This window comes from Megascapheus bottae, chromosome 15 (genome assembly GCF_031878675.1).
Source record: "Megascapheus bottae isolate mThoBot1 chromosome 15, mThoBot2.hap1, whole genome shotgun sequence".
NCBI lineage: Eukaryota > Metazoa > Chordata > Mammalia > Rodentia > Geomyidae > Megascapheus > Megascapheus bottae.
This window is the reverse complement of record NC_143523.1, coordinates 31,510,215-31,533,315: the sequence shown is the minus strand read 5'-3', so window position 1 is coordinate 31,533,315 and position 23,101 is coordinate 31,510,215. Positions and strand designations below refer to the sequence as shown.

Sequence of the window (23,101 nt, the reverse complement as noted above, 5' to 3'; positions counted from 1 at the left end):
GACAGGAGAGAACTTTATGGCTCCCAGCACTTGTAATCCTACCCTGATTGAAGATTCACACCTAACTGCTGCATCCTGCCTTCCTTTGTGAGGCTGAGTACCATTTCTGCACAGATATTTGACTGTCCTGTCTACAAACTTATAGTTCCTCAGGACCCTTGAATATGCAGCCTTATCTCTACCTGGAACCTAATTGCCCTATAATTCACCTGGTTGTCTTCCCCTCCTCTTTGAGGCCTCTACTCCCCATGCCATCTCTTCAAACCAGCCTTCTCTTCTCATTGTCTTTACAGATTTGGGGCTGCCCCAACGTAGTACTAAAGACCAAGTACAATACAAATCACAGAAATGTATTTCCACAGTCCCTAGAGACTAAGAAGTCCAAAACCAACCCGCTTCCAGCTAGTGAGAAACCTCCTACTGCATCATCCCAAGGCAGACTGCAGAAGGGGAACAGGAAGGGATGGCCAAACTCTTCCTTGCACATGGAACTCACTCCCACATTCACTCATCACCTCTCAGAAATCCTACCTCTCAATTCTTTTGCACTGACATTCGAATATGAGCCCAGGGAACATACTGAAGCCACCAGACTCTTATGACCATCATCTGACTTGTTGAATGCTTTCCACCAGAATGGAAGCTCTGTGAAGGCCAGGCCAGTGGTTGTGGTTTTGATTACTATGTCCCCAGGAGATAGTCCATTTCCAGCACAGAGTGGGCACTCATCATAAATATGTGGCTTACGAATGAAAAATGGAATGCTTAAAAAAGACACCCATGCTTTTAGTTTCCAATTTTCATGTGTAGCAGACTAAATTATCCTCTATAAAACTAACTTCTGTACTCATTAAAAGAATAAAACCACAAACTAGATTTTTATCAAAAAGAAGTTAATATGTTAAGTAAGCAATTTCAAAAAGGCAGCTAAGATTTTTCAAATCTTATGAAGGATCTTCCTTTAATCACACCATTTCTTCCTTTTAAATTTGTTTTAGTCAGAGAAACAATATTAAACTCATTAACTTCTGGTAAAAACCCAATTTCTTAATTATACAAAAGGAATTTGGACAACCAATTGCTGTAAAGAGAAAGGATCAAAGAGGTTTCCTAGTTTTCCATTCCTTGCTATCAACAAGGGAAACATAAAAGCTGAAACTTTTCAGGCAGAATTTATAAGCACATTTATTAATTTATCTACATAGTAAGGAATTGAAAGGTTTTTGTTTTTACCCAATATATTTCCTCAGTCATTCTCTACCCTCCCTCTTTTCAAAACTGCAAAAACCCTCTTTGGCAGTATATTTAGTCCGATTATACAGCAGGAAATACATACTCAATATGGAACCTTCCCAGTAGCATAAGAAGGTATGGAAATTTCTGTATCTAGTGTAGATGAGTTGTCCATCAGTGGGCAGTAGAGACTGAGATGCTGATAGGAATGATAAGGAAACATAGGCCCATGTGACAACACAGTGTCAAGGACAGCACCTCCCTAATTATCTCTTACCTAACAGTTCTGGGCACTAAACACGAACTACAGCCATCACTGTCCTAAATGAATCTCTATGTCCAGTTCATGTAGTATTTGATTGTTCAAAATTAATCCTTGCCAGGGCCGGGAGTTTGGCCTAGTGGCAGAGTGCTTGCCTAGCATGCATGAAGACCCGGGTTCAATTCCTCGGTACCACATACATAGAATAAAAAAGCTGAGAGTGGTGCTATGGCTCAAGTGGTAAAGCTCTAGCCTTGAGAAAGCCCAGCTCAGGACCTGAGTTCAAGACCCTGAACTGGCAAAAAAAAGAAAAAAAAGAAAAAAAAATAATCCCTGCCATTAATCTAACCCACTGAGGGCATGTTACCATAACCCAAGAAAGGGCATGCTTAGCTCACTAAAAGCATTTTAGAATCTTGTCAATAAGAAGATCAAATAATTAGCTTGGAATATTGCCAGTTATGTCAATATAAATAGGAAACAACAGACAAGAAAGAATACAGATTCCACTTTAAAAGAACAAATCTGAAGATCAAAACAGGAAAAATAATTAAGACAAATTATTATATGCTATACCTGAGGGAAAAGGAATCCTTTGAGAAAGAGATATAGTATTTAGCACCCTAAGATGCCCAACAGTGGCTTTTCTAATTGTATCTAAAAACTATGTCTTTACTATATCAGGAGCAATTTTAGTGACAGAGGAATCACTCTACATACTTAATCAGAGTTCCATGACTTCAGAAAGGTCTGTTTTTATACAGCCTGGTATATGTTAGGTAGAGAGAGATCCTATTCATTAAAGGAACCTGGCAAAACACTCTAGCAGAGATACAGCCACATCCATTTTACTAAGAAGAAATAACTCAAATGTATCTTCTATTTATAAACTGAATGAGCATTTCTATTTGATATACAAAGACCCAGCATGAATGAGGTAGGGACTGAAAATCGTGCATACTTATCAAAGCCAAACATTTATTAAGCATTTACTATTTATAAAGTGCTGTCCTAAGATTCAAAGCATACAGCATGGGTTTTACTTAAGTGGGTTAAAAGGACCCAGACCAAGTAGGAAAGAGTGAAGAGGAGACATGGTATGAAAACAAATGTACTCATTAACCTGAACTATACAATTGTGATCCCTCTGTAAATCACCTTTATAATAACAAAGTAAATAGTGATAAAAAAAAAGTTTAAAGATCCAGATCAAATTCTAGTTTCCCTCTACACTTACCCACCATTTCCCACTCTGTGCCTCCGTGTGTTTAGCACATTTTAACTCCATCCTGTCCTGGGCTCTGGCAGAGTCTTAGCTGTGTACAGGACGCTTGCCTCTGCCTGCTTCCTCTCACTCCCATTCCACTCTTCCAGGACCAACCCCATCATCTCTACAACCCTGTTCTACTCTCCTGCTTCTACCCATAGCTCCCTAAAATCACTTCTGTGCTCAAAAGCTTTAGTGTTAGCTCTCACACCAAGAAATAATGGAGTTCCTCTTCTCTATACCCCACTAAATCCCAGGCACCCTGGCTAAAGCTACCAACCTGATCTCCACTCTACCCACTTTCCTTCCCTCTTATCCAGCCCTTATTTCTCCCTACTTGTCAACTCCCACTGGCCACCTCACCATTTCTCAAATATGCCAAGCACACTCCTACCTCACGGTCTTTGCACTTGAGGGTCTTTCTTCGGAAATGTTCTTCCCAGATATTCCCATATTTTGCCTTCCTTAAGACTTTTCCCAATTATCATTTACATCAACTGCCTTTCAGTTTTTCATAGTTAAAAGTCTGTGTGGCCTGAAGCAGGTGCAGAGCACATTAACTACCTGAGCTTGGGAAACGACAGAAGTGACATCAAATTCTAAGCTGTGATGGAGACAGTGCTACAAAAGGCTGCCTACAGCCTGACACGTGGCAGCCCCCACCTGCTCAGCAGAAGGCTAAGGTGGAGGACTGCTTGAGCCCCTGGGTTTTAGACCAGCCCGGGCAACCACCCAACGAGACCCTGTCTTGGGAACAAGAATGAAGAAACAAACAAACAGACTCTGACTATAGCAGAGCAAGCAAGCAGGAAGCCATGCCAGAAGTATGACTGGGTAATTGCCTGGGACTTATCAGGAGGAAGGTAGGAGGCTGTCCTGAAGGAGTGGGAGAGAGGGGTGTACCAGAAGAGGTAGGCTAAAGCAATCTAAGAGATAACATTGAAGGGTGTGTCGGCACCTGTCAGCCCAGTCAGAGACCTAAGAGCAAGGCTTAGCAAAAAGTAGGTTATGGTTGAAGGTACAGAGAAGAAGGATCTTTACAGGTAAAGTACTGCCAGATGCCATCATGACCCAAGAAGGCACAGTAGCTAGGATGGAGTCAAACACTGAGATGGGTAGGAGGGTATGTATAATATAGTAGCTGAACAAGGTATGAACTTTGAGAAGAAGGCCCAGCTTCACCCCAGGTCCAGAGGTAAGGGCGAAGCCACCATGGAGGGAATGAGCTGGAGTAAGCTCTGAAGAGGAGCTTGGTGGTAGGTGATGGAGCTAAACTTGCCATCCCCTCTGCCCCCACCTCCGGCTGAAGTATCACACTGTCACACACATGACAGGCAGCACAGGCTGGCAAATGCAGGCATGAACTTGCCCAGATTAAATCATCTCATCCCACGTGAAGGGAGACACTCCCTCAGACAGCTCAGAGAAAGGTAGAATAAAAACCCTACACCCTCTCACAGCTGTTTGTCTATACTTTTTGTGCAGGTTGAATATCCATTATCCAAAATCCTTGGGACCAGGATTCCTGGATTTAAGGATTTTTTTCATGTCTTTTTTTGTGTAAAAACATTTATTTTTCTTGAATATTTTTACTATACTTATGTGTTAGCCTACTATCCAAGCTACTTATAGTTCCCTTATAACAACCACTCTCTCACTGACAAGTCCTTATGCCTTGTCATTTTGCCTTTGCAAGAGCTTGTGAAAATGAGAATTCTGGAAAACTAATCTTTCTTGAAACTCTAGTCTGTGAACAATGTTCAACCTAGCATGTACTAGTAGTTAAGACCAATTGGAACCAGCTGGAAAGCTGTATCTCCTAGGACTTGAGGTAGTTCTCAAGTGCTTTATATGTAAATGATGAGATCTAAGTCTAAACACAAAATTCATCTCTCTGACACACTGACACTGACACTGACACACACACACACACACACACACACACACATAACCTTTAGGTATAATTTCATACAATACTCACAATTCACTTGTATTTTGGCTGTGTCATGTCACATGAAGTCAGGAATAGAAATTCCCATAGAGGCATCTTGTCAAAGTTTTGGATTTTTTTTTTTTAGCTTCCTATTGTCAGGTTGGGGCTAGATCAACTTATTTCCCTTGCTGGAAATCAGAAAGTTTGTCTCAGTCTTTTCTCTCTTCCACTTTATAAGTAGATGTATACTGGGGATGTGACTCAGGACTTAATATCTCCAACACTGCAAATAAATAAATTTATTTAATTTATAAATAAAGGTAGACTTACTGGGCTAACTCCAAGAAACACCAAATCAATTGTTTCTGCAGTGAAAGCACGTTTCACATGCTCTGTAACCCATGTGCCACAGCCATATCTCCTCAGGAGACTGTGCCTGAGGATTATGGGGGGTGGGGGGACAAGGAAGGACAGAATATCCTCAAACGTACCCACATTCACAACCCAAACACAGCATGTTGTCTAAGAGTGGCTCAATGGTGTCCAATTCCTAATATGTGCCTTACAGGAAGTCTCTGTCCTCTGACTGTGAACCTGAGTGCCTCACCCTTCAGGCTACACTAAATCAAGCAATTGGTTCTCCAAAAGAGATTTCTTACCAGTTTCTTACCATTGGATTCTTGTTAGCACAAGGAGCTCTATAGAAAGAGTCTCCATGAAAAAATGGTTTCTCGTATCCAGATGGATGTCCTGCAATTGTCTCCTTTGGAAGGTTCTGGCACATTCTGATTGCTGAAGGAAGACATCCTCACCTGCCGTCTAGACTTGCGAGGTGCACTTTTGTGACAGTAGCCACCTCTTTCCTGGCACCCTTTATAAATAGGCTACTTCACTGAGATTTCGGGCTTTGTCTTTTGCTGCAGCAGGTTCAGATGTGGGGAACGTTAGCATAGCGTATTAATTTTCTTTGTCCACGAAAACCATTATCTACAAACTGAATAGTTTTGAACAAGAAAAATATATTCCTGTAGTCTGAAGGCTAGAAGGTTGAAATAAAGGTTCCAGCAGAGCCACCCCTGTGCTGGGTCTGGGGGATAAACCTTCCCTACCTCTCCATCACCCGGTTGGCACTCCTTAGTGATGCTTGGCTTGTGGCCCCATCACTGCACACATTGGTCTTCATACTACCTTCCTCATGAGAGCTGCAGAAGAATGCGCATGCAGACGAGAAGTAATGTGAAGACTAACCTCCATCTCATAAGTAGCCAGATATTGAACACATGGGTGAGCCACTACACCCAGATTTTCTTTAATTTTACCCCAGAAATTCAATTTCTTTCTCACAGAAAATATTAGAGTCAATAGATTTGTTCAAAATTGTTCATGGCAAGCTATTGACATGGCAAAGTTCCCAAACTACCGGGGGCAACCTTCATTGTAGTCTGATAATGTGGTGCCACTTCACCAGAACACTGTGCAGTCATTTCCAAGAATGAAGCATTATTGGTAGAGAGCCACAGGTCTGTGACATAGAACTGTATGATTGTTCCTATTTTAAAAACCTACTTACCTATCAAATGTATGAAGGCATACATTTATATGTGCATGTACATAAAGCAGCCAATATGAAAACATACCAACCTAGGCTATGGAAGAACAAGGACAGAGAATCAAAAAAGTGCAAGAGGATGACTTCTATTTACACACTATGGTCATATGTCATTGTCGCTTTCAAAACCAGAAATGAGAGTATACATGCCAGGAGTGTGGCCTAGTAGTAGAGTGCCTGCCTAGCATACACAAAGACCCGGGTTTGATTCCTTGGTACCACATACATAGAAAAAGCCAAAAGTGGTTCTGTGGCTCCAGTGGTAGGGCTCTAGCCTTGAGAAAAATCCCAAGGACAGTGCTCAGGTGGTCCTCAAATTCAAGCCCAGGACTGGCCAAAAAAAAAAAGAGTATAGGAGAGTGGAGGAAAAAGAGGGAAAAGATGACCTAAGCACTCAACATGTGCCTTACGGCCATCTGGAAAAACTAGCCTGGAATTCAGCATATGCAGCCAGTCTGCTTGGGGTTCCTACTCCCCTCCCTCTTTAGAAACCTGCCCACCTGGCTGCCAAGGGTAGTCCTAACAAGTGCCACAGGAAAGCACACAGCAAGGTGGCAGGATCTGGTAAGCAGGTAAGCTCATGAGCTCCTCCTCAAGCCATGCAGGCACTGTGGTTCCTAGTCCTGGGGCTGAGCTCATGTCCCCTCCCCAACCCTTGGAGCCCTTAAACTTATGTAAGTCACTGAGTATGCCTAAGAAAGTCCCACACTACTAAGATCTAAGGATGCTGCCAACACAGTTCTCTTTCCACCCCACATCTGACCTGACAGAGAGAGAGGCTTTCTAGAATACAAAAAAAAAAGGTTTGTTCCTCCTTCATTATGTTACAAAAGCAGTAATGACATCAGCAGCAGAAGGCTGGTCTGGATCAGGTGCCCAGAACCCCAGGCCAGAAAGACACCCAGAGTTCTCACCAATCTGGTTCCTGAGCTCCTCCAGTCAGCAGAGACTTTTGCTTCCTCCTGCTGCCAGTAGCAGTAGTGCAGTGACTGTAAGCCCCTTGAAGCTGTGCACAGTGGCTCAAGCCTTCGATCCTAGCTACACAAGAAGCAAGACCCTATCTGCAAAATAACTAATACAATAAGGGCTGAGGCAGGGTTCCAGTGGTAGAGCACTTGTCTAGTAGAGTACCAGAAAAACAAAAAGAAGTGGTTCCTAAATACTATTTACTTTATTCATTTCCATCCCAAGATACAGCTCTGTGTCACCAATACTGCAATTTGCTCATTAGAGCTGTTTCTATTGAATGGTGTGCTTTGTGACACTAAGCTTTGTTCAAGGAAATTTATGAGACTGTTTGAAAACACTATCTGAGGGAATGCTCTGAAATGGGGCACGGGGTCTTTTGTTTGTTTTTGTGTCAGTACTGCAGTTTGAACTCAGGACCTGGGTGTGGACTTTGAGCTTCTTCATTCGAAGCAGACGCTCTGCTTCCAGTTTTTGGCTCACGGACATTGCTGCAGGGCTGGTTCTGAACCTCAATCCTCCTGAGTAGTCAGCATAACAGATGGGAGTCACCATCACCCCACTGAGAGTCCTGTGTTGTTTCATCTATCCCTATTTCCTGTTTACTTCCTATCAAACTGGCTGTCACCTTACAAATCCATTTCTGTTCAGAAGCTGAATGTTTAAGGACAATCTCAGATGGAGATGATATACAACTTCCACAGCTGGAGAGAGATGATCAGTGTACAATAATCTCAATGTACTTAATATCAAAAACTGTAATCTTAAGAATGGTTGAAGTGGGGCCGGGAGTTTGGCCTAGTGGTTAAAGTGCTTGCCTAGCATGCATGAAGACCCGGGTTCGATTCCTAGGTACCACATATATAGAAAAAAGCCGGAAGTGGTGCTGAGGCTCAAGTGGTAGAGCTCTAGCCTTGAGAAAGTCTAAGGACAGTGCTCAGGCCCTGAGCTCAAGCCCAGGACTGGCAAAAAAAAAAAAAAAAAAAAAAAAAAAAAAGAATGGTTGAAGTGAGCAGTGCTAGTAGCTCATGCCTGTAATCCAAGCTACTTTGGAGACTGAGATCCAGAAGATGATGGTTCAAAGCCATCCAAGGCAGAAAAGTCTTGTGAGACCCTATCTCCTACTTAACCAGCAAAACCCTAGGCTGGAGGCATGGCTCAAGTGGCAGAACACCAGCTGAACAAGTGTGATAGTCTGAGTTCAAACTCCAGTACTAGCAAAAAAAAAAAAAAGTTTTGTTTTGTTTGAACTCTGTTCAGCAAATGAGTTGAGCAGAAACAGAGGTCACCCCATAGTGAGCAGGGCAGGTTCTGAGGTGGCCCCACAGTCTGGGGGCATATGCTTTATTTCTTCTAGGACTTTTTCTACCAGGGGTTTTCCAGGGGTTTGCCACACAGCAGCTTGGGGAAGCAGGGAACTTCAGCAGTGTCTGCATGAATAGCAGCCTCCCTGGACTGCAGAGTTTGACAAGGAAGGAAGAGGTGCTGACTAGTTCCTTCTCTCCAGCTGCAAGATGCTAGGCAGGGTGGCAAGGCTAGCTTTGATTTCATTTTCAATAAATTGTCTCTGCCATATAACTAAAGTACAAACTAAATAAAATCACAGTTATTTATGTATACTAACATATATTTCATCTAATTTACAGAGATTACGAATTTGGATTTTTTTTCCACTGACTTCTGTGTGATACTGAGCATTGTGCCTTGTATATGTTACATAAACTGTCTAGTCTTGATCTACAACCTCGACCTTATTCTATTATAGTCATTTATTTGATTTGCATCTTTGCTTCTTTTTGTATGGTACTCAGGGCCTCATGTCTGAATCAAGGCTTGTGTTTGAGCCACATCCCAATCCTTATTGCTGTGAAATACGGTCTCTTACTTTTGCCCCAAGACACTACTATCCCCATTGGACAAGCAGCTGAGATGGTAAGTGTATATTACCATGCCAGATCCTCCATTCTCATTCTTGCAATTCTGCCTCAATCTCCAAGTGGCTGTGATCAGGCTTCTGCCATCACACCCACAACTATTTGACCAACATCTGACCTATAGGCTTCAGATGGCATCAGCTATTCTCAGGGAAGAAAAAAAGAGATGAGCACTGATAAAATAGGAAATTAAGCACATAAAACCTTACAAACAACTCTATGTAAGTACAACTTACCTTCTTGGAAAATGCTCAATAACATGGGAAAGTGTGTGTACTATCTAATATTGCTAATTTTAATCAAGTTTATGGTTAGTAAATGAAGAGCATAACTGTTTGTAATTTGTATCATGGCTATATACATATGTACAAGTTATAAAAATGTAGGTTATGTATCAAACTGATTTAAAAAATTACTGTGGTGACTTCATTCTGCACATATTTCCATAGTTCAATACTACAAGTATCTGTTTAAAGATGAATACCCTGCTCAAACATACACACACTATTTCCCTAATATACTAAAAAAACAAACAATCCTGTCATACCCACAACATTCCTCTATTATAAACAGTAACTGAGAGGACAGACCTGGGAGCCAACAGGCTAAATTTAGCAGATGAGTTGACATTACCGGCCCTTTGAAAAGCAGTCCCTAAAATAGTTATAGTCATATGAAGTGAAACATCATAGGCCTGTCACTCTGGGCTCTAAGAGCATCTAGTTTTATCCAATGGTCATTGAAAGGGACTTCCCCAAAAACCCATCCCCTATAGGTATCTCCCATCTTCATAACAAAGGAGTACCTGACCCAAGGCAGGAGCTGTAAAATCCCTGATAACAGCTCAGATTCCAAGAGCAGTTAAACCAGGTGGGGTTACCAGAATTCCTCCCCACCTTACCCTCTTGGCCTGCCAGGAAACTCTCTCCCCTTCCTTTGTCATCAGAGCAGTGCGCCAGAAGCCCACCAAGATGATAGGTCCTTACAAACAGCAAAGGTGTCAGTGGTTGCCCCAGACATCAATCAACTATGTTGAAATCCATTGGCCCCCTTGTATGGCCAGCCCAACCACATGGCTGGCAGTCTATAAAAGTAGCCTTAGAGACGGCCCTAACTGGTCAGTATGATTCTCCATGCTAGGCGATCATGGACCCTAATATTGGGGAACTAGACCCTAACAGTCATGGGAACTAGGTATTATTAAAAATACCGCCACTTCAGCAAGCTCGCTAATATTTAGACAAACAGCACAATGTTTTCTGTATTTCCAGTGAAACAGTACATAGTGTTTCATACATGACAAAGGTCACAGTCTTTAGAAGTGGGTGATTAACTTTAGAGACTGTAACAACTTTAAAATAGATTCTAAACAAGGGGCAAAAATTTTTATTAAAATAAAAATGTATTTTTAATTTTTAGCCAAAGATATTTTATAATAAGAACAGTCAGACTCAGAAAATGACCTGTGGTAAGCTCCCTCTACTATCATTCCAATCCTATCACAACAAACATTATCCTAACCTTATCATTACATTGTTAACAATGAATAGAGACAAAAGACCCACTTCTAACTTGGAATCATTTTTGTGGTAATTATCTTTTGTCAGCATTGTGCAATTCAGGCAGGATCTCTTATCAACTTCCATTCATCCCTTTCTCTTAAATATTTTTAGACCATCAATCTTTTAATAAAAGGAAAAGATGATTTCTTTTTCCATATTGTAAATTAAACAGGTCAAGTTCATTTGTGTAACAGGGCCAACTATATCTACAGTAAAACTCTTAGGCGAACAGCAACCGAAGATGCACACATTTATAATTTGGAGACTGGGAATACAGAAATTGTTTATAGAAGTTACAAGACAGTTTTCTTTATCCTTGGAAAATATGTGTAACTCTGCTTGTGCCAGACTTCATGTTGTTTTCAAAATTGTCTTAAATACAAATTTTCTACACATATTGCTCTATTGATACATACAGAAAAGTATTGCTCTATTGATACATACAGAAAAGTCTATGTATCAATCATAGATTATTTTTTAAATGTATGATTGCACTTTGTTTTTTGCAGTAGGACAAAGACACCTTTTTTCCCAGCATAAAATAAAGAACTATCTAAAGGGAATGGAGTTTGCCTCAGGGCTAATGTTTTCAAAATACTTGTTTAGACCTGAAGTGCCCTTAAATCATTATGGTTAGCATAGTACTCTACATTAATGTCCTCCATTTATACCTTAGCCCCAAGGCAAGAGTATTAGGAAGTGGGTCTTTGGGAGGCAATTCTAAGACAGAGGAAGAGACTTTATGAATAGAATTAGTGCCTGTACCACAGAGATCCCAGAAAGCTTGTGCCTCCCCTACCAGAGAGGTTACAGTAAGAAGAATGCATGCTAGGAGGAAGACACTACATTGGTCTTAGATTTCTGCCCTTGCCTCTAGAAAAACAAAAAAGTGAAATTCTGTTGTTTTCAAGTCACTTGTCCCTATGACAATTTTGCTATAGCAGCCACACACACTCGGGCACTCATACAGACTATGAAATCTGCAAGGCTTCCCTGATGCTTCCCCTCCTTCCCTGGCAGCCACCATGTTGAGTAAGTGTCCTAACATTAGGCTGCTTGTTTATCCTAAAGTGAAAATAAATAACAACCTCTGAGGATTCCAAACACTTTCCTAACAAATAATTTTCAATTAGCAAAAAAGTTGCAAGAAGAGTAGAAGAAACTGAGGCCTAGCCTTACCTGGTTTTTCCTAGTAACAAGAACTATACACAATTACCAAAACCAAGAAATTACCACTGCTACAATCCTATTAATCAAACAGCATATCATCAATCATGCTCACTAACCTGCCTCCATAGCCTTTATCTTCATGATCTTTCGGCTGCTGGCTACGTGCCTCCTCAAGAATGGAGCAGTGCCAGTTCCTCAATCTTTCCTTGTCTTTTATGACCTTGACAACTTAGAAGTGTAATAGGTTTGTTTTAGTCTCCCTCTCAGTTGGATTTCTTGTGTTTCCTTGTGATTAGATTAGGGTTATGCATTTTCTGTGAGAATATGCCAGAAGTGATGTGTTTTACTTTGATCACATCAAAGGGTACAAACTGACCGTCTGTGTTCTTACTGGTTAAAAAAAAAACAACCTTGATCCCTTGTTTAAGTTGCTAACCTCAGAGCTTACTCTAAGCATGATTCTGAGATATAGCTAAGTTTTCAGTAAGTGGAAGCTATTATTGTGTAGTTAGGACTAAAAACAGAGGTTTTAGAATCAAGTAATCTTGGTTTTCAATGTTGATTCTACCAATCCCTGCTAGAATCAAGAGAAAATTTTCTGTTTAGCTTTTCTGGTCCTCTGTCCTTCACAGCACCCTGTGAAGTTAGGAGGAGTAAATGAAAGAATTTATGTGAAGCACTCACTGCTGTCTAATGGTTCAAGTCCTGTGGCTGATGAAATAGAGAGAAAGTGGGGAGGGGGTGGAGGGAACAGAGAAGGAAGGAAGGAAAGAAAAAGCAACACATACATATATGTTACATAACATACAAACTGCAGCCCAAAACTTTCAAAAGAAGTACCAATAACTGCTGCCGACAAAGAGTGTACCTGGGCGGTAGAACTGCAGGTACACTCAGTGCTGGTATTTTCTCCTAGTCTTATTTCTGAATAAACTGAATAAGAATATATTAGTTTCTCTCAAAATGAACTCCTTATGTTGAATATTTAAAAAAAGAAAAAAATTCCTTATTAAGTCTAACGCAAATGCCTTGCATATAACTGGTGATGAATAACTAGTATAGAATGAATGGGAAATAAAACAAGTGATGAATTTTTAACCTGTGATTATACTATTCGGACAGTGAATGGTATCTCAAATAGCCTAGCACATAAAAAAATGGTTTAGCATAGTAGTTTACACATCTTTGCCTACTATCTGGGGGAATTTAAGCACCCCAACTTGAAAGTTAAAAGGTTTTAGACGAAGTCTCAAATTATATACAAACTCGAATCATGAAAACCATGAGAGCAGTGACTTACCCAAGATCTTGAGGCAAATATTGGTAAAGGTGAACTCAGCCATGAGAATGACTTCTCAATGGAGCAAAAGATTCAATCACTGCTTTTTTGTGTGTATAGTCTATTAGTCCCCACCTCTCATACGCAGATATGTGCAGCTCTGCCAATAAAAGACCCTCTGATGATCAGTCCAGCAATGGAATTCTGTGCTCACCTATGAAGGCATTCTATGATAGTCCCTTCCATTCCCTAACTGCCCAACTCAGCTGGGCTGTGCCCATGAAACATCCTATTGGACTTTTTTCATACAAACAAACTGCTTCTAAGCATATTTAATGATTGTGTATCATTTGTATGTTGTTAATGTACTATGGATCTACTTTACTTATTAAAACCAGACCCTTCATTTGATAATACTTGGTTAACCAGCACTACATTTGTATTATACATTTTGTATTCTATATTATACATTGTGTATTTCAGAATAGTACTATTTAAAAAAATATTCCATGACAGTTATTTCCATTAATTGTAGTTGGATTTCCTTTGCTTTGTCCAAAATAGTTTCATAACAGAATCTGTATTAACCTACTTAATGTGAAGAATTTCTAAAATAATAAGTAACAGTTAAGATATGTGCTCTAGGCCGGGAGTTTGGCCTAGTGGTAGAGTGCTTGCCTAGCATGCACAAAGACCCAGGTTCGATTCCTTGGTACCACATACATTAAAAAAAAGCTGGAAGTGGTGCTGAGGCTCAAGTGGTAGAGTACTAAGCCGTGAGAAAGTCCAAGGACAGTGCTCAGGCCCTGTGCCCAAGGCCAGGATTGGCAAAAAAAAAAAGGTATGTGCTCTAGGCCTAGGTTCAATTCTAATAGTATTTGGCAGTATAAATATGTGCGCTGTCCAGAAATCAAATGTATTACGTCATGTTTTGTGAACTAAACCTACAGAAGGCAGGATATTTCAATAAAAAGCCAATTTTAACTGATGAAAGAAAATAAAGTACTTTTTTTTTGCCTGTCCTGGCATTTGAACTCAGGGTCTGAGCTCTATCCTTGGGTTTTCTCAAGGCTAGAGTTTTACCACTTAAGCCACAGCACCATTTCTGGCTTTTTCTACATATGTGGTACCAAAGAATTGAACTCAGGTGTTCATGCATGCTAGGCAAACACTCTACCACCAGGCCAAACTCCAGGCCTCAAAAGAAAATAAAGTACCTTTGAGAGAGAAAAAGCTATACAAATTTTCAGCTTGCTACTAAAATAACATTTTCCTGAATAAAGCAGAAACACTAAAGAATCATCCTAGCTCCTCAGGGAATTGAAATCAATAAAATGCTCATGTCTAGATTTTTTAAAAATCTTTTTATGGAATTACTCACTTTGAAAGGAATTGGGCAATATGGTGATGGCAACAAAGTTTCTATATAGGGAGAAGAATTTCAAAACCATTCCCTACTGACTCAAAATATCTTTAATTATCAGGAAATATTTCAGACATTAAGGACCAAATTTCATTCTGTCACAGAAGTCACGGATCCACCAAGGTAAAAGTCTCAGGAAATAATCAGAGCCTCTGTATGGAGTAGTAAATTGCAAAACGGACAATGGTAGAAATAAGCATTATGGGAGAGAGTTGGTAATGTCAGGAACCAATGACACAGAAGGGAGACCAACAAGAGTGCAGACCACTAGAGCCTCATTAGAAATGGTAAGAATGTCCCAAACACTGTCAGACTCACGTGAAATATAAAGCAATAGGGTTATGTTCTCGTTTCAAAATGCATTACAAAGCAACTCAAAATACATTCCAGAAAGGGCTTATTGGCTGAAGGGCAGATGCCTAAGGTTGAGTCACTTTTCTAATATTTTTCTTTTTTCTTTGCCAGTTGTGGGGCTTGAACTCAGGGCCTGAGAACTATCCTTGCCTGTTTTTTTTCTCAAGGCTAGAGCTCTATCACTTGAGCCACAGCATCACTTCCAGCTTTTTTCTATGTATGTAGTACTGAGGAATTGAACCCGGGCCTTCGTGCATAGTAGGCAAGCATTCTACCACTAGGCCAAACTCCAGGCCCAACTTTTCTAATATTTTTGTAAACATACTTTCCCCTCTTCCTAAAGCTATTGTGAGAGTTGGCTATGCTAACTATGAAGAAATCTGTAAAAACATATTGCAGATTTTTACTGTACTCCAAAAACTGCATTTTATCAAATATGACTTGACATATAAACAAGTTCCTCTTTTGCTTGACATCCTGGGACTTGAACTCAGGACATCAGGCTCTTGCTTGACTGTTTGCTCAAGGCTCAAACTCTATCACTTAAGCCACACCTCCAGTTCCATCTTCTTGGTGCTTGTTGGACACTCACAGATTTGTCTGCCAAGCTAGCTTCAAACCAAGATCCTTGGATCTCACTCTCCTGAGTACACAGGATTACAGGCATGAGCCACCAACATCTGACCATATGAATAGTTTTCTGTCTATATAATTTGAAAAACAATCTAGTGGTATCCTTTATTTAGAGTGTTTCCTTACTCAGAGCCATAGTTTTTTAAAATATTTACTTTATTGTTATTATAAAGGTGGTGTATAAATACATGAGTCAGGTAATGAATACCTTTCCTTTTTTACAGTGTCTTTGTTTCCTCACTCTTTCCTATGGGCTCTTTTTTGTTATTTTTTGCTGGTACTGGGACTTGAACTCAGGGCCTTATACTTTGGCTAAGCTGGTCTACTAATTGCTATCACTATACCACTGGAGCCACTTTTGCTGATTACTCTTGAAATGGAGTCTATTGGACTGTCTGCTAGGGATGGTTTTGAACTGTAATTCTCCAGGTGTCAGCCTCCTGAAGAGCTATGATTACTTGCATGAGCAACCTATGCCTAACAAAGCCATGATTTCTTTGAGTTTACTAAATTAGCACAAGTTATTTTGACTTCATTTGAGAGTAATCCTTCTAAACCCAGTATCATTCAATAAACACATGTGATTCTTTCAGGTAGAGGCAGTAGCCACATTTCTGGGTTCTGAGAAGTGAATACCAACTTGGAAAGTGACCCTCAAGATGAGTGAGAACAAGATTGTCCAGGCACATGTACAGACAAGGCCGCCAAAGAGGTCCACTTGAACAGCATCACCAACACACAGTGCAAGGAAAAGCCAAGTCAATGAGAAGTAAATAATTACAAATCAAACATGAGACTAAAGTAGTAAAGGACTGGAGGAAAATGGTAAGATATATCTGCTTTAAAATATTGTCCTCTCCAGAACCATGTAAGGGAATGAAAGGATGGAAGAGCAAGAATCACAGAATTGAGTGCTAACATCAAATGATAAGGATATGAATGTCACTTCACTGTTTTAAACTGCTTAATAAAATGATTAAACTTAAGCTGGTAGATACCCCATTTGTCTAAAACATAATGCATATATACAAACTTAACGCATCTAGAAAAATAGAAAAGAAAATCTGAAGCAAAGAACTTACAATGGATGTGGATAAAAATCAAAGAATAAAGTTGATGACTTCACACACAATCACTAAGCCTAGGAGCCACCATCCTCAGCTCTTTCTACCACCTCAGGCATTCACTAACATAACCACTCACACAATACTCCATCAATAAGTAGAATCCACACCTGAAAATATACAGGTACTACCCTCCCTACCCCAGCCCCTAGGTCCCACTAGCCTATGGTTGGTTTCTCTGAGTAAGGAAACCAAATAAGTGAGCAATAGCAGAGAAAAGAAAGGCAAAAAGATCAAACCGTATATCTATTATAATGGTTTACATTAGATTGATAGAAAAAAGCAAAGAGCTCTAGCTACTCTGTGTCATTTAATGAGAACATAAACATCGATCTTTACTTTGTCTTTGTGTATTCATCTCGCCTTTCCTAATTTTGTATTTCCTTTGTAGATCCAAAACCAGACAGGATAGGCAGGAAATACCTGAGAAATAACACAATTGCAGATAAGGAGGCAGGTCAGGAAAGAGGCTATTCTTAGAAATTCCATTTAAGTTCCAGAACTGGCACCCCATTAAGTGCATTGATGAAATCACTGAACTCTGAGGCCAATGACTAGAGCACCTGTATGTCCTTTTTCATACTTGCCCCTCAAAAAAAGACAAAAGATGGCAAAAGTAGACAAATAAGATTCAAGTCAAGAGTAGCTTTGGCAGAGCTGGATGACTTTAAAAGATTTTGCTGGTTCGGGCCGGGAGTTTGGCCTAGTGACAGAGTGCTTGCCTAGCATGCATGAAGACCCGGGTTCGATTCCTTGGTACCACATACATAGCAAAAAGCCAAAAGTGGTGCTGTGGCTCAAGTGGTAGAGCCCTAGCCTTGAGAAAATCCACGGACAGTGCTCAGGCCTTGAGCCCAAGCCCAGGACTGGCAAAAAAAAAAAAAAAAAAGATTTTGCTGGTGGGAAGGCCCTGTGTTCAAACCACTGAACCGGAAAAAAGAAAAAACTGCATATCTGATAAGCTCCCTTTTATCTTATATATCCTAGGGACATCCACTGCTCAGTTTTTAGTCCCAGAGCAAGCCACTCTTTGCCAAACATTTGGACTCCTGACCTCTCCTCCTGTCTACATGGGTACCATAAAAGCTAGAGGGAAACATCCAGAAAAGCCAGGGCTCATCGTGAAGGCTATGTTATGGTCTACTTCCTTTTTGAGTTTTTAAAAGGAGTTTGCTTTTCTTGGAAACAGGCCAGTTCCTATCTATGGGTAATCTGAATTTTGTTGAATTTTGTTTATTCTGAGGCAGGGTCTTGTTATGTACCTTAGCCAGGACTCAAATTTGCCATCCTCTGACCTAAGCCTCCTAAGTGCTGGATGAAGAAATGTGTGCCACCACTGCCTGGCTTGATCTGTGATGATTGAATTTTGCTTTGGTCACCTCTGGGTCAAATGTCAGCCTAAATCTAGCAAACAGATTAAACCTGAAATCCAGTGTGCAAACACGTAAAGTTTCAGTTTTTCTCAAATAGCCTAAAGCAAAATCTCCCTCACCAACCACACAAATTCCTACCTTGGGAAATGCGAGGTTCAAAGTGGGAGTAAATAATGGCATTTCCCTGAAATGATAATGCAATCTGTACCATATGTTATGATAGAAGACAAAGGATTGTCTAGACTTGTTCAAGATTCATACGCAGTTGGAAATGCTTTTTCACATTCATATTAATTGCCAATATAGTTGATTTTTTCTACCATCTTTGAACATGTTTGTACAAATTTTTGTGTGCAAGGTGGATCATTTGGTTATATTAAAGGAAAGGTAACTGGAAAAAAACGCTTAAAAAGAACAGCTTATTCCTTTTCATCACCTAACTTAAAACAAGTCAATCTTTACTTCTCCCCACCCCCAGCATTGTTCAACTTGTTAAACACACTTTTAGCTAGGTTGTTCCAGTTTTTGCTTTCAATCAACATCATACTGCTTAGTAACTTCAGTACAAACATCAGCATAAACATTGAACTGAATGGTATGACTACCTCTTAAAATAAAGAACTAGGAGTATAAGCATGAGCCACTGGTAACAGGAACCTCCTTTCTTCAAAAGGGAGTCTGCCCCAGGTATTTTATTACATTAACAGAAAACAGACTCATCAAAGTAAGGCTGTTATGGTATGGTTATTAGTTTGCTGCATGTTTATAAATCAAGATACAACTCATAGTAAAAATGATGTTAAATATGTTGTTGGAGCCTCTGAGATTCATTTAATAGGTAAGTTCCTTTAAGCCAGTAAGAACAAGTGTAAAACCATCTACAGCTTACATTCTCCCACTGAATAGTTTTTCCTTACCCCTCAGATTGGATCAGTTCTTCCCTCCATGAGCCACAGAGGCCACACGGATCAGCTCACTGTCATTAGCAGTGGTTGACTCAAGCTCAGCACCTCCTCTCCCACAGCCATGAGCAATGCTTAGCAAGACACAGTTGTATTTGTTTCCAAACCTGTTTATTGCAGGTGTCTGATATTGCCTAATTTAATTAATGAGTCAATAATATTCAAGTATGGAAAGAATATGAGCTGTTACTTCTATACAACTAAACTGGATACTTTAAAAGACCTTGCCAAAAAAAAAAGATGCCATAAAATAAATATTGAAGACAATGTAAATATTTTGAAAAAGCGACTTTATAAACTTCCAAGAATGTGGGAATGTTTTGCAAGTGTTGATGTTTGGGTACCAGATTAAAGAAATTAAAAAAAAAAAAAACTGGGTATTACGGATGAGGGGTTGCAGCTGTTGGCTGAACAAAAAGCCAACAAATAGTACAAAATACAGGACCTGGGTTCAAAGAAAAACTTGAGCCTACCTAAGAGGCTGAAAAACCTTATTATTCAATTTCTAATGTTTGTAGGAGGCATCATTTTCTAGTTCCACCATTAAGATCAATGGATCTTGACTACACTAAAAGTAAGAAGTAAACCACGGTCTGGATCCTTTCACTGAATTTTCTCCTTTCCTTCATGTAACTCTGTAACAGAAATAACATTTGCTTTGAGTGACATCTTATTCTGACAGTGGCCATCTGGCTTTCGGGTGATGGACACTGAATAGGCTGCCTCTGTTACTCTCTTTTCTTTCCATGTTCAGTCTTCTATGGGAAGTTGGGGATTTCTCAGCTGGGCGCCTAGTAGAGGAGGCCAAGACAAATTCACACTACCAACTATATTTTCCTTCTGGCATGTCTGTATATCAGAAAATCAGAATTTACCATTTATAAGTTGTAATAATTGAAGAGTGTATCAGGAAACACTTCTGGGCCATAGTGGGGAGATACTTTGGAATCAGGAAAAGCAAAGAACAGGTTAGTCTTGCGGCAAATGAGTTACCACCCAGAAAGAACTAAACTCAGACTTTGGGAAACTAGTAATTTTTTCAAAGCAATTTTCTTGGCTATAAAACCCCAGATACCACCTCTCTACCTTGCAGGATTAAATGAGAGGTTTGCAGGGCACTAAACACAGTCCACACACATTGAAGGCATCATGGCTGCTCGTCCTAATCTACTTTTCTCCACCAACGCCATTCCAATCCCCAACTGGCTTTAATTTGCATTAGTTCTTCTCTCCTCCAATTTTTATACACAAAATTTCTCTCAAGAAGAGAACAAAAGTAGTTTAATGGTAACTGGGTCTCCACATCTTCATGGCTCCCTAAAGTAGCAACATGAGAGGCTGTTACAAAGAAAGATGTATGGAACAAATGCACTATTACTTGAAGATAGGTGCTCCATCCTTTGGCAGGCTCTCAAGAATTCGGAAAGTACTTGGAACTCAAAATATAAGCATTAAATTTATATGATTAGCCAATCATGGTGACTCAAGCCTGGAATCCTACTTGGGAGGTAGGTGAGTCCAGCTTGAGCAAAAGAAGTTTGCCAGACACCACCTCAACCAGTGGCTATGGCAGGTGCCTAGAATCCCTAGCAACATGGAAAAGGCAAGTGCAAGGACAGTAGTCTAGGCATAGAGAGAGACTCTGAAAAATAACCAGGGAACAGGGGGCTGGAGGAGTAGCTTCGATACTGACTGCCTGCTTGCCAGGCACAAAGCCCTGACCTCATCCCCCATACCACCAGAATCAAAAGTGTATTATTAAAATTACTCAAAAATAATAAGGATTAAAATTAAAAAGTCTCTTCATCTCCTTGCATGAATAATCCCAACCTACTCACTTCTAGTAAATTATTACCTAAGACCTAGATTCTGAGACCCAAATGCAGTCTTTACAAACAGCAGATCTTCCCCCTCTCAGGATAGTCTGCTGCACCTCTAAACTGAGGTCACTCGGAGGAGCAGGGGGCTGTAGGGACCAAGCAGGCTAGTTTCCACAGTGTCTGTTCACACTGTCATTCCCAGATTCCAGAGGGTCTTGAATCTCATTCTGAAGAGTACAGCTAAGACAAGGTACAGTTATTAAAGATAAAGAAGACAGCTATGACACCAAACCAAAAGAAGGGAGCAGGTTAGATACAGCTACTTGATCTTTTACCAACATGGTGCACATCTGGGTACAGAGCACTTCCTGTCTATGAAAGAGAACATCCGTTTTTAAAAGTCAACAGAAGAACAAAATGTCCAAGTGTATTTAGATACTGACATCATTTTGCTCTCTACAAATTGAGTTATTTTTTTTGTACATAGTATCACTGCTATATTTTGCTTTGCTTTCCTCTTTAGATGACAAATACAAATCAAGGAAGCTGTCTTTCCTACTTGCCAAAAATGACCAAATGCAGTAGCTGTTACCTAAGCAACCATTCAAGCTTCAAAGGTATTCAAGACAAATCTGCTTTTCCTCTAAAACAAAGCATTTTCCTCCCCAGGTGTTAGAAGCCTCTAAACACAAATGAGGTTGGGGGCTCAGCCACGGCTGAGGCTGATAGAACACGCTTCCAGGAAGAGTGGCACCCAGGGATGCCCCCTCCTGGCCTCTCTTCAGCACCTGACTTAGGTGCCTCCTGTCTCCTGGATGCATGCCAAAGGGATACTGCACACCTTTCCATTCTCTTCCATCCTCCAGCTGTACACTGGTGTACTAACACTTTAAAATATAGCGAACAGCATCCTGCATATTTTTTCCTATATAAGAAGAGAGGCAAGCAGGGTCATGTTTGGGTATTTTTCTACTCTCTTTGAGCTTCTTTGTAAAAAGCAGAGGAAAACAGTAATTATTCTTGAAAGGACAATTAAAAATATGCACGTATTTTAAATGGAAACCAAAGCAGAACATATAAAACCCAGATACTAAGCAGTCTGTACATATAACAAATGCCCAGTCTGTACATATAATTACTTGACAGAAGGATTAGAGGACTTCAAAACCTAACCATGTCATCTGATACTGAACTGTTAAATACTAAAATCAAAGTATCCTCAAAAATTTTTAAATAACCTTTCTAAGCATTTAAAAATACTTTATAATAGTAAACAAAATCACTTAAAACTTTTTAACAGTACAGAGTCCAAATGAGTTGTGTAACTTTTCAAATTTAATACCCCAGATTAAAATTAGATATGGAATGTTGTCATCAAGGTTTTCATGTTACTTCTCACAGGATTCTGGCAATTTTACATTCTGTCTTGATAACATGTTGTCTGTGAAACCAGTGCATTTTCAGTTCTCCCAGTCAGCTAGGAATTATCATCATAATCAAAGCACTACATTAAAAAAATGTCAATAAAGGAGAGATGTGGTTCAGTGGTGTAGCATCTGCCTAGTAGACATAAAGCACAAGACCACCTCAACAAAATACAAGTCGTAATTAAGCTGAACAGCATTTAAAATTTTTTTGGTGGGTTCACTAGTACTGGAGCTTGAACTCAGAGCCTGGGAGCTGTCCCTGAACTTTTTCACTCAAGGCTGACACTAACACAGCTCCACTTCTACCCTCTTGCTGGTTAACTGAAGATAAGAGTCTCATGAATTTTATTATCAAGGCTGGCTTCAAACTGAGATCCTTAGATTTCTGCCTATGAGAGAATAGCTAAGATTATAGATATGAGCCACTAGCACCTGGCAACAATTCATTTTTAACACATAAGTATTACTGATGAAACCAACTGCCTTGTAGGACTATACACATACACATACACACACACACACACACACTCATACACACACATATTTAATTGGTTCATTGACTTAAATGAGCTCTTGGTACTTACACTCCAATATATTTGCTAAAAATGCAGAATCAACACACTGAGAAAGGTTTGTATCATAAAATTGTACCTCAGTAAACATGTTAATACCAGGATAAGCATCTGAACTTAGAACTTTGATTGTAACTGAAATGTACAAATTTGTGATCAAATTCTGAGATTTGAAATGTTCACTGAAAATGTTTTGAA

The 23,101-nt window shown here is 39.9% G+C and overlaps 1 protein-coding gene across 20 annotated transcripts in view; it reads right to left on the bottom strand.

Annotated features, from left to right (window-relative positions):
• Sgms1 (sphingomyelin synthase 1) overlaps positions 1 to 23,101 on the bottom strand; it is a 244,916-nt gene that overhangs the window by 37,805 nt on the left and 184,010 nt on the right. For 2 of the 20 annotated variants that reach the window (XM_090346338.1, XM_090346332.1), the window contains one exon: positions 4,744 to 4,978. The exons of the other annotated variants lie outside the window; for them this stretch is intronic. The gene's annotated coding sequence lies outside the window, so the exon portion shown is untranslated. The remainder of the gene's footprint in view (positions 1 to 4,743; positions 4,979 to 23,101) is intronic. 20 annotated transcript variants of the gene reach the window in all.